This window comes from Catharus ustulatus, chromosome 3, assembly GCF_009819885.2.
Source record: "Catharus ustulatus isolate bCatUst1 chromosome 3, bCatUst1.pri.v2, whole genome shotgun sequence".
NCBI lineage: Eukaryota > Metazoa > Chordata > Aves > Passeriformes > Turdidae > Catharus > Catharus ustulatus.
The window spans coordinates 48,971,831-48,985,527 of record NC_046223.1 but is presented as its reverse complement, the minus strand read 5'-3'; positions in this window follow the sequence as shown (position 1 = coordinate 48,985,527).

The window sequence follows — 13,697 nt, the reverse complement described above, 5'->3', positions numbered from 1 at the left end:
TTTGTTTGCTTTTTCCATGCTGTGGATCAACAGAATACTCAACAGAACAATAAGTATTAACAGTATTAAAAGCAGGCTGATTTCTTAGGATGAGAGTTTTTATTTAAGCTTTTGTTTTCTTGAACCTTGTCTCTCCTGCCATGCATTATTCTGTTTAATTCCAATTCAGTGAACATAAGGAATGTATTTCATAAAGTTGCACTGATGAGATTGTTTTCTGATCAAAGACCCACTCACTTATTCATAAAGCAATAAGGTAGACATGGATCCTTTTACTTCATGCTTCTGGGCTTTATGATTTTTAAAGTACTTTTCTACATCAAAATGGGCAACCACTTTGTGGTAACAGATGACAAACTTATATTGATATAAGCACAGTTTAATGATTGTGTTTTGGTGCTATGGATATAAATGCTGTGAGATGTGGAGTGTTCCTTGACATGTCTTTCCCGCTTGGACCCTGTTAAAACACGCAGATACTTGTTATGTGGAGTTGAGCTTTCCTGAGACATACTGATGCTGTGTAAAACGCCTTCAGGAGACATCTATAAACTGATTTAGCAAAGGAAAAAATAAGCTGCAGATCCAGCAAAAAAAATCCTTAATGCATATTATTTAACTATAGTGCCTTAATCTGAAATACGAGAAATAGTGTTTGGAGTGAGAGGGGCAAATGTATTTATAAAGGAAACTAAAAACTCCAGTCAACTGAGGGGTGGAAAGAGCATATTTGGAGAAATAGGTGAGATGGAATCCTGCTCATTCTATGAAATGCATAATTTATCTTTTCCCTAAATATTAATGTTTATTTTCTGAAGGGAAAAAAAAAAGAAACTTGCATCCTTGCTCCAGCTAGCTGGGCAGAGCTATCTACTCAACATGAGTGTGTGTTGGACAGCCTTTTCAGTAACTGATCCTGGAACAGTGGCATAAGAGAAATTATGTCTCCAGTGTCTATTCCAGACTTGTACCTTCCCCTTCAAGAGTTTTGTGTTCTTTGTGTATGTGAGGTCATATATATCATCAGGTAGTGGCATATCAATGTAGTGTGTCATTCAGCATTTCAGTCTGAAGGGTGACCTAGAACTGTATTTTTTGTGAATGCTTAAGATTATTACTTTGTCAAGTTCCAGAATTGGGGTAACTTTAGAAATGTAACAATGAAACAGCTGGTACCTGGCTGCTGTGTGACATCAACTCTGTGCAACTGACCAGTTTACCTTGCTAGTTTCTACATATTTTAGAAAAACGTTTGTGTTGTGCAGTCTCCAAGCAGTAGAGCTATTCTGTTGTCCAGGAGTGTGTGGCCAAGTGTGGCACCTATGAAATTCAGTTTAGTTGTGAGATTCAATATCTTCAGTCTCAAGCTAACGATAGATTTGCTTTAAAACTGTCTGGTCAGTATTCATTACTGTCTATTTGCTTTATTCATGTGAATTTAATCAGTTTTGTGATCTTAAAATGTCTGCCTTTAGTGTGTTTTGTAGATGATCAGAGGGGAAAGTATCCTTATCAGTACTATATTTCTTCAATCAAATTCCTCTAACTTGAATGTATATTGAAGCCTGGACACAAATTAAAGGAAGACTTGATTAAAGATATGGAAGGAATATTAGAAAGAAGTCATCTATTAAATTTAGTATTTACTATTTTCAATACTGCTTTGGTATTCTAAAATACTCCTACTGCTTCAAAGCAGTGGCAGAAACTTTTCAGTATTATTTAAAGAATATGTAGTGCAGCTTGTGAATGCACATCAACTATTACTTATGTTTCATTCTAAATTTAGCAAGAAAATCCTTTGATATTTAATCTCATATTTGTTAAAAATGCCCTGCTAAGTTGAACAGCAAATGCAAATTAAACTTTAGATTATTTTCATTGGCATAGGGCAGAATAATTACAGTACATTCCTTTTTCAAGCCTGACTGCTTGAATAGCTCTTTTATTGCTAATTTTGAGAAACAGTCTTTGATTTTATGTAGTTCAAAATGCCTTGTAACATTCATATTTTGTGTAAACTACTTTTAAAAGTACTGAGAGAAAACAGGAAGAGTTAGTATGAAATGTTTGGAGACTTAAGGCTCTATGACAAACTGAAGTGCTATAGGAACAATTGGGAGTGGTGGTAAACACTGAAAATTATATTATCAGACTCAATTTTGACTTTTTGATATGATTCTTTAGTTTTAATTGGTTTTTGCTGTATGGATAGCATCTACAGTAGAACTCAAACAGTGCCACCTTCAGAGGGAGCACTGGGTGAAACTCTCAGAAATTTTTGCTTCAGTCAAGACTTCAGACATGTTAATTTCCAGCAGTGTGTCTAATTATGCTTTCATCACAAATGCAAATAATTTTAATATTTAATCAAAATGTAACAGTCTTCAGCCACTGCAGTGCTGCTGAGTTTAGCTGATTAATTTTCTCAGTGTGTTGTTCTCTTCATTGATTAAATTTGCAGATATGCACGTGTACTTATAGATGGACTTTGAGCCAAAATGATTGATTATCTACAGGGGTTCAAACTGCCTATGACTTGCAAGTTTATTTAAAATAATAAAACCCTGTCACATTGCATCTGACTGCAGAGGTGCCAAAATAGTTTTGATGTAGCTGATATGGTAACTAATGGAGATGCCGTCTATTAAGCATTTTAATGTCCTTTTTGTCTTAGTAGATATCAGCAGACCTTATCAGCCTGTGACTGATAAACTTTACCTAAATTCAGGTTCCTCTTGCAAGTGATTGAAAGTCCAAGACTGAGGAATTTGGTGTTGGAGACATCAAGGAAATGGACTAAGGAATGCTCTACCCTTTGTTCTCCGCATACAGAAGCAGGTGATGTTGCATTCCTTGCACCCTGCTGTAACATACAAACTAAAACATGGCAAGCAGAAGACCTCAGAGCTGGACAGGGTGTGTTGGAGTCAGGAACCTGGGATATTATATGAGAGAAATGCTGGTGTCAGCACTGTGCATGTGCTGACAGCACAGCCACGTCTCCATTGTGCGCTAAGGTCTTGTGCTTACCACGTTTCATTACATGCCAAGGAAAAGTTCTCAAGGCTTTCCTGAGGAGAGGACAGTGGGAAGTGAGTACCTGGAGTTCCTTGCTTACCTACAATAGAGAAGAGGTACCTGCATGTAAAGGGGATTGCTTGGCCTCTGTGGTTTTGGAGGTTGGACACTAATTCCTTAAAGGCAACACTATTCTCAAAAGAACAGCCCACGCATCATTAATTCTGGATTAGCTATGTACCATCGTAGTGCAACAATAAACCAATAAAAATGGTGTTGCCTAATTCAGGTAGTAAATCTAGGAGTTCAAGAGAGATTAAATGAATATTGATAGTTCTTCTGAGGTGATAGGAAACCTGATTCAAATGAGAGAATTAATGTATGTTTGTAATGAACACTTGATTATAGAAGTTATCATCCCAAAAACTTTAAATAAAAAAATAGTTTTATAGCATTTTAATGTTGATCTAAGATTACAAACAAGCAATGTTTGCATGTACATAATGGCTCATCAGCTGATATAAAAGGCTTTATTTACAATGTACTTATTCATGGGAGCAGCTCGGTACTTCAAGTTAGCTGTAAATGGTAAGTTAGGAACCCTTTTTTGATGGTTATTTTGACTTTTAAATTTATGTTTGATATTTAACAGGCTGTATCCTGTGTAGAACAAAATTGGATGGATGGATGGATGGATGGATGGATGGATGGATGGATGGATGGATGGATGGATGGATGAATCTTTATGCAGCTTTACTCTTGTTTGTCCTTGTTTTGTGTCTTTACTTGTCACAGAGAGCTGCTGTTTGGAAGAAGGACATGTTTGGCTGCATTGTGTCTCATCCCTACTCTGAGGCTAGTCCTGACTGTGAGCCTGTGTACAGTAGTGAAAAAGCACGAAATACCACTTAGGCCTTAAAAGGTACCGGAGAGTCTTTGAATGGTTTGGGTTGGAATGGACTTTAAAGCTCATCTAGTTCCAGCTCCCGCTGCCCCAGGTGGGGACAACTTCCACTAGAACAGGCTGCTCAAAGCCCCACCCAGCTTGGCCCTTGGCTTGTCCATCTCAGCAATATTGCTGTGTCACTGGCTCAGTTTCAAAAAGATGCTCTGTTTTTGTGCCATGGCAGTGTGCAGAATGCAACCCCAGGATTTTGCTATTCCTTGTGCCTTCATCTCTGCCTCTGTCTTTTCAGTTTTGCTTTTCTCATCTCTTATAAGAGACTTGAACAACCACTCAGGCCAAGTTTCCTGTGTTTTGTTGCAACTATCCAGTAGCTACAGTGAAAATTTGGGTTAGAAGTAGTATTTATCTTTTGGGGTTTTTGCAAGCCTTTTTCTTCCCTCTGTGTTTTGGGGCCGTAAATAAATAAATTAATTTTAATTTAATGTGGCATCTTTTCTGCCTGCAAGAATCACTTTTTGGTTGCCAATGTCTATAGTTTATATTTGCTGTCACAAAGAGGATGTTGGATGCTGTCATTGGACACCCAGCTTGAAATTTGATGGCTTGTGGTTTGATGGCCTGTTGCAGACTTGTTCAGTGGTTTGGAGAAAGTTGAGCAATTCCCCTGTGACTGCAGAAGCATTTGGAGGTGCATACATCTTTTCTGCTATGCGTACTCCTGAATATTAAGGTTTTGAAGAAGTGGAGCTGTTCAACAGAGAATCTTACTGTGTTGCTCCAACTGAGCTGCTACTGGGTTTAAGGGGATGAGCGGGGAAAGGCAGCATGATGCTTGGCTTTGGAAACTCTTCGTAATCCTTGGCACAACTGCCCTGTACGTGAGAAAAAAATTGTCTTTTTTGAGTGGAAGGACATGAGAAAAGCTTTCTGTCTTTAAGAGTGATTAGTAATGTGGGGGTTTTTTCCTGCTGAGCTTGATACTTTTAAATTAAATGGCTTAGACTTTCAGAAGCCCTAAGGAAACTGAGTGCTGTCCTGCCTGGCCACTGTTCTTCCCCCATGAGCTTCACTTCTCGCCCTGGGACTCTGGAGTAAATGAAACAGAACAGCCAGCTAGCATCGCCAGGGGCTGAATTTCCTTTTGTTAATGGACCCTACAGCTGCCCTGATGGATCTCACCAGGGAGTGCTTTTCTGCCAGCCCCACAGCCATGGCTGCCAAGCTCCACACTGCAAATGTGGAGTTTGCTCTGAAGCAAGACTTCATTGTTTTTCAAGGCAACTGTCATGTGTCCCAGTCCTCAGTGCTTCCTGAAAAACTCATAGGGGTTGAGTGATGGGGAGAGGTACTTTACTTTTGACATGATTTACTATTTGCCCCCAACACAACTGTTGGGCAGCACTGTGCCATGTGATGCCACAATTGGGAACTTCCAACTTTGAAAGCCCAACCATGTTCAAAGTGGACATGATGAGGTAAGTGGCGTGCAAAGGTATGTCCTACATAGTTACATAGAGAAGTGTCATCTATTTCCTGATCTATTGCTTCATGTTGGTTTTCATTCTCTTTCTTTTCATCCTGTTCTTTTCCTGGACCAGTCCCTTAACTCTGGTAGCAGGGTTGAACCTATTGACACTTGATTGCACACAGTGCTTGAGTGCAAGACTTCAGTCAGCATCTAGATCTCACTTGATCATCATGGTAGCCATGCTTTCCTCTCGGATTTTGAAACACTTGTGTTAGTCATGGTACTGACCCGGAAGGTGGTGGGCTGCCATGTGGTGATTTCAGCTCAGTATCTTTTCATTTCATATGTGAAATTCATCTCATGAGACTGAGACAAAATGCATTAGTAATGCTTCAGAGCTGGGATTGCATCACCCCCAGCTGGAGGTGTCCTTGTAACTGCTTTACAGGGCTACACTCCCGGATGCTCCCATTCTCTGTGGAGCTGTTAGTGAGCTATGAATCCTGTGTTCTGGCACTGGAATGGCACACCCCTAGGGCTGACAGGGAATGGCTGATCTTGGCATTGCCCATCATTTGGTCGCAGCTGCTGTTTCCTGACTCGTGTGGAAGGGCTTTCACTTCTGCAGTTGAAAGGAAGATGTTGGCAAGTGGTGATTAATATATTTTTCTGGATTTTGGTTTTATGACTCCAGATGAGTCTCAGGAAGGTAACACAGCTCATTTCACATCACAATTGGCTTCTGCTGTTACTGCCATGACCTAATTGTTTTTATTTTCATTTTAAGAGTAAAAGCGTTTAAACCCAACCTTATAAAGACCAATGAATAAAACAAACCAGTGAAAAAGCTGTGGCTGAGGGCTTGTGGTAGGTGACATGAATTAGATTGCTCAGAGGCTTGTTTTGTCAGTCGTTATTCATCTGTTAGCAACTCCTGTGTGATCCTCTAAAGCATCAGCCATCACTCATGTTTGACAGGACTTTCTGTGGGATTTCCCCTGTCCCAAGCCTTCCTGTTGTGTGTTTAGCTCCAAAAGCTGCTCCATACCTGCAGGTTCTGTTGGCTGCTTCTGGTTGGTTTTCCTGCAGTGGTTTGAGAGGGTGCCTGCAGCTGTCAGGGCACAGGCACAGTTAGCTCTCTCTGCATGTCTTTTAGCAGTAACGTGAGCCAGCATGCTTGCTGACCTTTTCCAGATGTTTTTTTACAAGCCTCCAGTACCTGGGTCAATGGAGTTTGTTTTCCCTGCCCTTTTAGCCTTTTCCAGTCAGGAGAAGATAAGCCTGCTGCAGTGCTGTGAGGGGTTATACCATGTTATGGCCAGGGTTAGCTCCCAAACCAAGTGTTTCCTCATTCTCTCCTGACTTCTCTGCTAGCGTGTTTGGTGGTGCAGGGCTTGATGTAATGCATACGTGCTGCTGAGTCGCCCCTGAGCTGGCAAGGTTTTATTGTACTCTTAAACCGACACAGAGTGTTTGGTCCCTAGGCAGGCAGGAGCCAAGTTGGTACTTCTTGCTTCCTTCCAAATCCTGTCAAGGCCAGCCTGGGGGAACCTTTGTTTTCAGGGCAGGTTACCCTGCACTTCAGAGGCCATGTACTGCAGAGCAGAGTTTCCAGGCTGGGCCATGGCAGTATCCTGGAGGTGCTCCAGTAAAAGCCTCAGTGTTTAGAATCATAAATACGCTGAGTTGGAAGGGATACATGGGAACCATTGAGACCAACTCATGCCCTGCACAGGACACACCTTGTACCTGAGAGCGTTGTCCAAACACTTCTTGAATTCTGTCAGGCTTGGTGCTGCAACCACTTCCCTGGGGAGCCTGTTCCAGTGCCCAGCCACCTCTGGGTGAAAAAACCTTTTCCTGATATCCATTCTAAGCCTCCCCTGGCACAGCTTCATGCCATTTTCTCAGGTCCTGTCACTGGTCTCAAGAGGGAAGAGATCAGTGTCTGCCCCTCCACTTTGCCTTGTGGGGATGTTGGAGATAACAGAAAGGTCTCTCAGTCTCCTGTTCTCCAGGCTGAACAGACCAAATGACCTCAGCTGCTCATACAGCTTCCTCTCAGACCCTTCACCATCCTCGTGGCTCTTCTTTGGATTCTTTCTAATAGCCCTAAGTCTTTTTTTATGTTGTGGTGACCAAAACTGCACACAGCACTTGAGGTGATGGTGCACCTTGTGGGTCCTTTTGGATGACAGCTCATTGTCAATACAATGTAACATAATGTTTATACATAACATAGTAAAATTATATTATTAAAATACAGGAAATACATTTTTATAAGATACACACATTTTATACATCATAGAGTTGTCTGTGTCCTCTGGAAGATTTGCTTTAGAAGTTGTTCAAGAAGGATGGGGATGTCCTCTGTTTTTCACAGATTCTTTTACATATTGCAGAGTTTAGAAAGCATATGTAGCTTTTGTAATATCAGTGCTAATGGCTCTGGTGTAAATCTGCCTTGAAATGGAATGAACTGCATTCAAAACTGTATTGAGCCCTGAAAACCGAGAGCTGGGCACCACAAATGCAGCATTTCAAGCAGGCCTGAATAAATGAGATTGAGTATGGCACAGTATTGGGAATCATCTGCTGGCTTGTGGACAACTACAGGGTCCATCAGGAAATCCTGCCTTCAAGCCAGTTTTGCTGCTCTGCTGGTGATGTGATAGCCGGACCCACAGGGTTATTTGTGCCTCTGGCAAGGAGCTTAGAAACAAAGCGGCAGGCAGGTTTCAGATAGCTGTGAGCTCAAGTGCCGAGTTGCACATCCAGCCTCTGCCTGGTGAGCGGAGAATTTTATTTTCAGTTCTGTTGAGATGTGGGTGCACGACCCAACTGTACAGCTGTGGTGACCTTGCTCCCCAAAAATGCAAAGAAGGTGTAGAAGGAACGCAGTAGGAGCTTGTGCTGGTTTGTTTTGTGACAAAAGTTCCCCCCAACACTTAATGCTGCCTTACAGCTGCATGCTGGCAATATTTGTTGTACATCTAACTGCTGATTGACACATACAAGACAATAAACTTAATTAGTTTAAGTCCCCTCTGTTCTGATTGACTGCCAATGTCCAAAGTCCACCTGGGAGACAACATTTGTGAGGCAAGGCTATCTGGGCTTGCAGAGTGTTTTTTCAATTAATTTCTGCCTAAGGATTGGCTGTGATACTTATCCACTGGCAAACCTAGTTTCAGATTTCAGCTTTAAAATATAATTGGCAGCTCAGCAAATTCATAAAATTGATCCCCATTCACACTTATTTTTGGCTTGCGTTAAGAATGTGCCAACCTGGAACTCTAAACTTAACCCCGAGTGACTTTCCCAGGGCTGCTGCCCTGAAAGGAAAGCCTGGCAGCAGCGCCTGGGCCTCGGCCAAGATAAATCCTGAGCCGCCGGTGGCAGGGCAGCCACAGCTTGAACTGCAGGTGAGGGGAGAATAAATAGGTGGGATAAAGGGCAGATTTTGTAAAATGCCCCCTTTCTGAAACCTCTTGTTCTGCATTTGTCTCTCACTGCTCTGCAGCCTGACCCTGCTGCAGCCTCCAAGTCCTCCTGAGCTGCTTGGACACAAACCAGGGGCTGAGCTCCAGCAGCCTGTGAGTGTTACCGCAGCACCCCGTGCTTCAGCTGCCACAAGGCAGCGCAATGGCTCCAGCTGTGACGGAGCCTCTGCCGCACCTTCCTGGTTTATTCCAGCCTGCAGGAGCCTCTCTGCCGGGAGCGCCGGCAGAGGAGAGTCCGAGCTGAGCGGGGCTGGGCTGGGCTGAGCTGAGCGGGGCTGGGCTGAGCTGAGCTGAGCGGGACTGGGCTGAGCCTGTGCCGCGCTCCTGGCTCCTCTGCTGCTCCCAGCGCCGCTTCTGCTGCCAGGATTTCCCCGAGTGCAGGCGCTCCCTGGGGAAAGGCGGCCATGGAGCAGCAAATCCTGTCTCCAGTGCTACCACATTGACACCTTGTGGCGGACTTGACCATCATGTTTTTTAGAAATAGGTTAGAATAGGTGAATGCCTTAGGGATGTCAATCGCGGGACATTCCCTAGAGGCTTCCATTTGGCTGTGGGCAAATTCAGACATTAGATCATCAAAGAGCAAAGTGTAGAGTCTGACCTAAACCGGTGTCTCCCTAATACCATCCCCAACCATAGAAGATGAACAGAAATAACCACTGATGATATTTTTTTCTACTTTTCTACTGATGTAGAAAATTGGATTCTCTGTTCCCCACCCCCCCCCACCCCCCCAATTTAATATTGTTTATTTGACTTCAGTTTAAACTGATATTAACTTTTTTTCACCTTCTGCAAGGCTTAAATATGACCTGGGGAAGATGCTCCAAAATTTAAAGATCTTCCATCTGCTTCTTTACGTGAAGCCAGGGCTCCAAATCCACCACATCGTACATTACATTATGAACAAAAGGATATGCAGATGCTGAAGTTCTCTGAGAATGTTTCCCTGCTGGAAATAACATTTTTACAAGCTTCTGTATTCACTTCAGCCTCTTCCTAACAGGACCTCCTGTGGGGAGAACTCAGTATTTCTCATTCTGATGATGGTTTTGAGTAAGACTTATAATTGTCTGCCAATGGCCGTGTATATTTTGGCAATAACAAATCATAGTCAAGTTTGCTTCCCTGCTAAAAATTTCCTTAGCACTACTTTTGGAGCAGTGGGGGAATGGACTGCAACCTTTGCCAGGGCATCATGGTACTTCTTAGGATTTAGATTTCCTTGCAGTTGGAGACTGTGGTTTTATTTAGGAAGTGCATTTTGCCATTTACCATTTCAAGTAGGAGAAACCATCACATTCCTCTGGGCTTCTCCTGCTGCCCCCCTTGGCAAGCCTTGGTTGTTCTTTGGTCCTCGTAGGCAGTTCTGGTCTCTGCACAGCTCTCCTGAGCATGCCAGAAGAACTTTAATTCCTGTAGTAAAATGAAATCTAATCTGCAAACGAAATCACAGACGGTGAAGTTATCTTTGTCTTGACTTTATGTTCAGTGTTGTAGCTCATTTGGTTACTACAACTGATGCTGCTTCTTATTTAGCGCTTTTCTCACTTGTTTGGAGTCTCTACAGATATTAAATTACAGATTCTAAATTCAACAAACTGAGAGCCACAACAGGGCTGGACCTGCTTTGCTCAGCCTTGCAAGTGTGCAGATGGGTGGCAGACACCTTTTTCAGTCTTACTCTGCACAGCAGCTCTTTTCCAAGGTTCATCCTACCGTATGTGACATTCAGTACTTGCTTCTTCAAGCTCTACTATTCATTGATTGTATTTAATTTCTTTTTGTTATTTTCTTGAAAAAATCTACTTGTTTGTCCAGTGTGGCATTATGCCATCCATATTTTGCTGTCTACTCCTAGTTTATGTTTTTCTTCTGCCATCAAGTGTGCTGATGCCTATTTGTCTTCTGTATGGAACCAGTAGTGTTAGTAACTCCCTTCAATGCCCAAATTAGGGAATTGTAGGTGCAGTAGAAATCCTGAGCCCAACAAGGATGGGAGAAGAAGGGGAAGACAAGGAAGTTTGACTCAGGGAAAGAGGAGCTGCCAGTGTGATTAGGGTAAACAATCCTGTTGCCACCCTTCATACACATCATCCAATTTCCTGACCGTGCTCAAAGCCCTTCGAGGCCTGCATGTGTTGTCCTGCTTCTCTGGCTCACTGTCCCCACAAATTGCTGTGTTCACTCCCTCCTCTGCTCCACTTGTATGTCTGTCTGGGTTACATTTGCCAAGTCAGCCCATCAGCACATCTCACTGAACAGTTCCTCTGAGCTTGCTGCAAGACTTGAAGGCAGTGAGCCCAGCTGGGGGTGGAAGAGGGATGTGGCTAAAATACTATGAAAAATCCCTTTGCTATCAATTTCAAGTCATAGCACCTTCTTAATAATGCTGTAATAATGCTGTAATATTAAACTCTTCTCAAGAGTTCAAAGCATCCCAGTCCCACCACTGCATCATAGATAGATCCTACAGCAGTCTTGTGTATACATCAGTGAGTGCAAAGGTCTATCACACTTGGTGAAGTACAGGCCTTCTTCTCACCTAGCAGGCCAACATTTTTTAAGAAGTCATGTTCTATTTAGTTTTTCTGATTAGTTCAAATGTTTGCTGATGGATTGTACCAGCTCTTGTAGGAACTGAATTAAATTATTATTGAAACTTCTCAGAATAATTGGCAAATACAAGTGTTTGGTACCCAGTAAGATTACCTACTTCATAGATTGTTTTATGGCATTAATTCTTATAGTACCTTAGCCCACCACATCAGTAGGTTTGTTATCCATGTTCTGTGCAAGAGAGATTTCTGTATTTTAGAAGAGGTGGAGGGAGGTGCCCAGGACTGCAAAGAGCACCCTCTTTCCCCCTTCTTATGCTGAGGAGCTGTTGCAGGGGGGAGCCAAGATTTTCAGTGAAATATTTGTGTATAATTTCCCTAGCCCCTTGCAAGGGAGAGTGTTTCTGGCTTTTTGGGAAGGGCTGAGTGTAGAGAAAGGAAGAGGAATTTTTTTCAGACTTTTTTATTTTCTTTTTTTTTCTTATTTTTCTTTTTTTTTTTTTTTCTTAAAATGAACTTGGCAACTCTATAAATCTCCCTTGGGAAAGCAACCCATCTCCTGGAAGATTGCTCTCAGTGCTTTCAGCATCTTCTAAAAGAGTCTTGACAACCAAAAAGCAAAGAGCATCAAGGGCTTTCTGAGCCTGTTAAGATTTATGGGTTCATTTGCAACTTGGCAGCGAGAGCTGGCCTCAAATGCATCTCAGCAGAGATACCAAATAGCAACAGCCTCTTACCCCCTGTCCAAGAGCTGCCTCCTCCTTTCTGTTGGCAGTCCTTTCCCCTGCTCCAGGGGCTGACAAAGGCAAATCGAAATCCCTGCTTTGGAAAGCGCAAAAGGCCCTGCAGCATGAGCTCCCAAGCCCCTGAGCTTGTGCTGTGCTGGATCAGGGAAACAGTCCCTGCTTTCTGTGGGCTCCTGGCCAGCACAGTTCCTCTCAGGCAGTGACACAGTGCTGCTGCTGAGCTGCCCTTCCAACAGAATCCCCATGAGAAAAAACCCTCTGGTGAGCACAAAAGCCAAGAGAAATCAAGTTCTGTTTAGCACCAAAGTCTGATTTATTTTCTCAGACACTTTCTCAGCAAATTCTGTGTATTTTACAAAAAGATTCCTCAGTAAATATGACAGAAATTAAAAGAAAAATAATTATTAAACGTTGAGAGGGTTTTGAACAACCACCAAATTCCTGTGCATCCTCAAAGGAAAAGGGCAAAAGTTTATACACATCCTCAGCATGCCAAGGGCATATAAAGGCAGTGTGGCAATTTTCCTATGGATTTTTAAATGCTTTGTGTACTCAAATATGCAACGTGCATGCCAGACACAAAAAGTGATGCTGACATGTACAGTTGCATCCTGCTCCATTGCTGTGTGTGTTTTCTGAATGCTGCCATTTGGGACTTGCTTTGCTTGCGTGGGTGGAATGTGTTTTTCCACTCGGCATCATACTTTGTCTCCAGTATTTTTTGAGGCATATCACAGCAAATTTTTTCCACAGTTTTGTTTTAAGACAACTTCTAATCCTTATGTCATATGTAGGGGATAAATTTGTAATCCATTCCAACAATCCATAGGACATAAGGACAAAACTGAGGTGTTCTGTGAAGGTAAGTCATACCTCCAAAATCCAAATTGCTGTTTCTTGGATCCAGTCACAGGGGCATAAGAAATTGAACAGATGCAGTTTACTTATTTTCTGCAGATTCTTCAAATACAATCACAAAAAAGTAAAAGGAAAAAAAAAAAAAGAGCTGGTGATGGTTTCCAGAGGGAAACTTATCACCACTTCCAAAATATGCATCATGTAATAATGTCACTAATGGTAAAATTCTGCAACCTTTGTGAAACTAACAGAATTCCAACTTCTCATTGAGGACCATGTTTAATTCCTGCCTGGAACACTGCCCTTCAGAGAAATGAGATACTGCAGGGTCAGAGAGATTGAAAATTCCACTTGAATGTTGAAGCACCGGTTCTAAGAGGACTGGGGGGAAAAAAGCAAACAAAACCAAAAAACTAAACAAAATAACAACAAATCCCCCACCACCACCTTAGTAAAACCCAGAAAATAAAGAAGACATTATTGAGAACAAATTGTTATAGATGAACATTTTATAATGTGTTAAAGCATTTTTAAAACATGTCATACTGACATACTTAAACTTTGGTATAGTGCCAAAAACCTTCAGGATCAACCTTACTAATGCAGAGATTAGCAGCTTTACAGCTTACTGAAAAT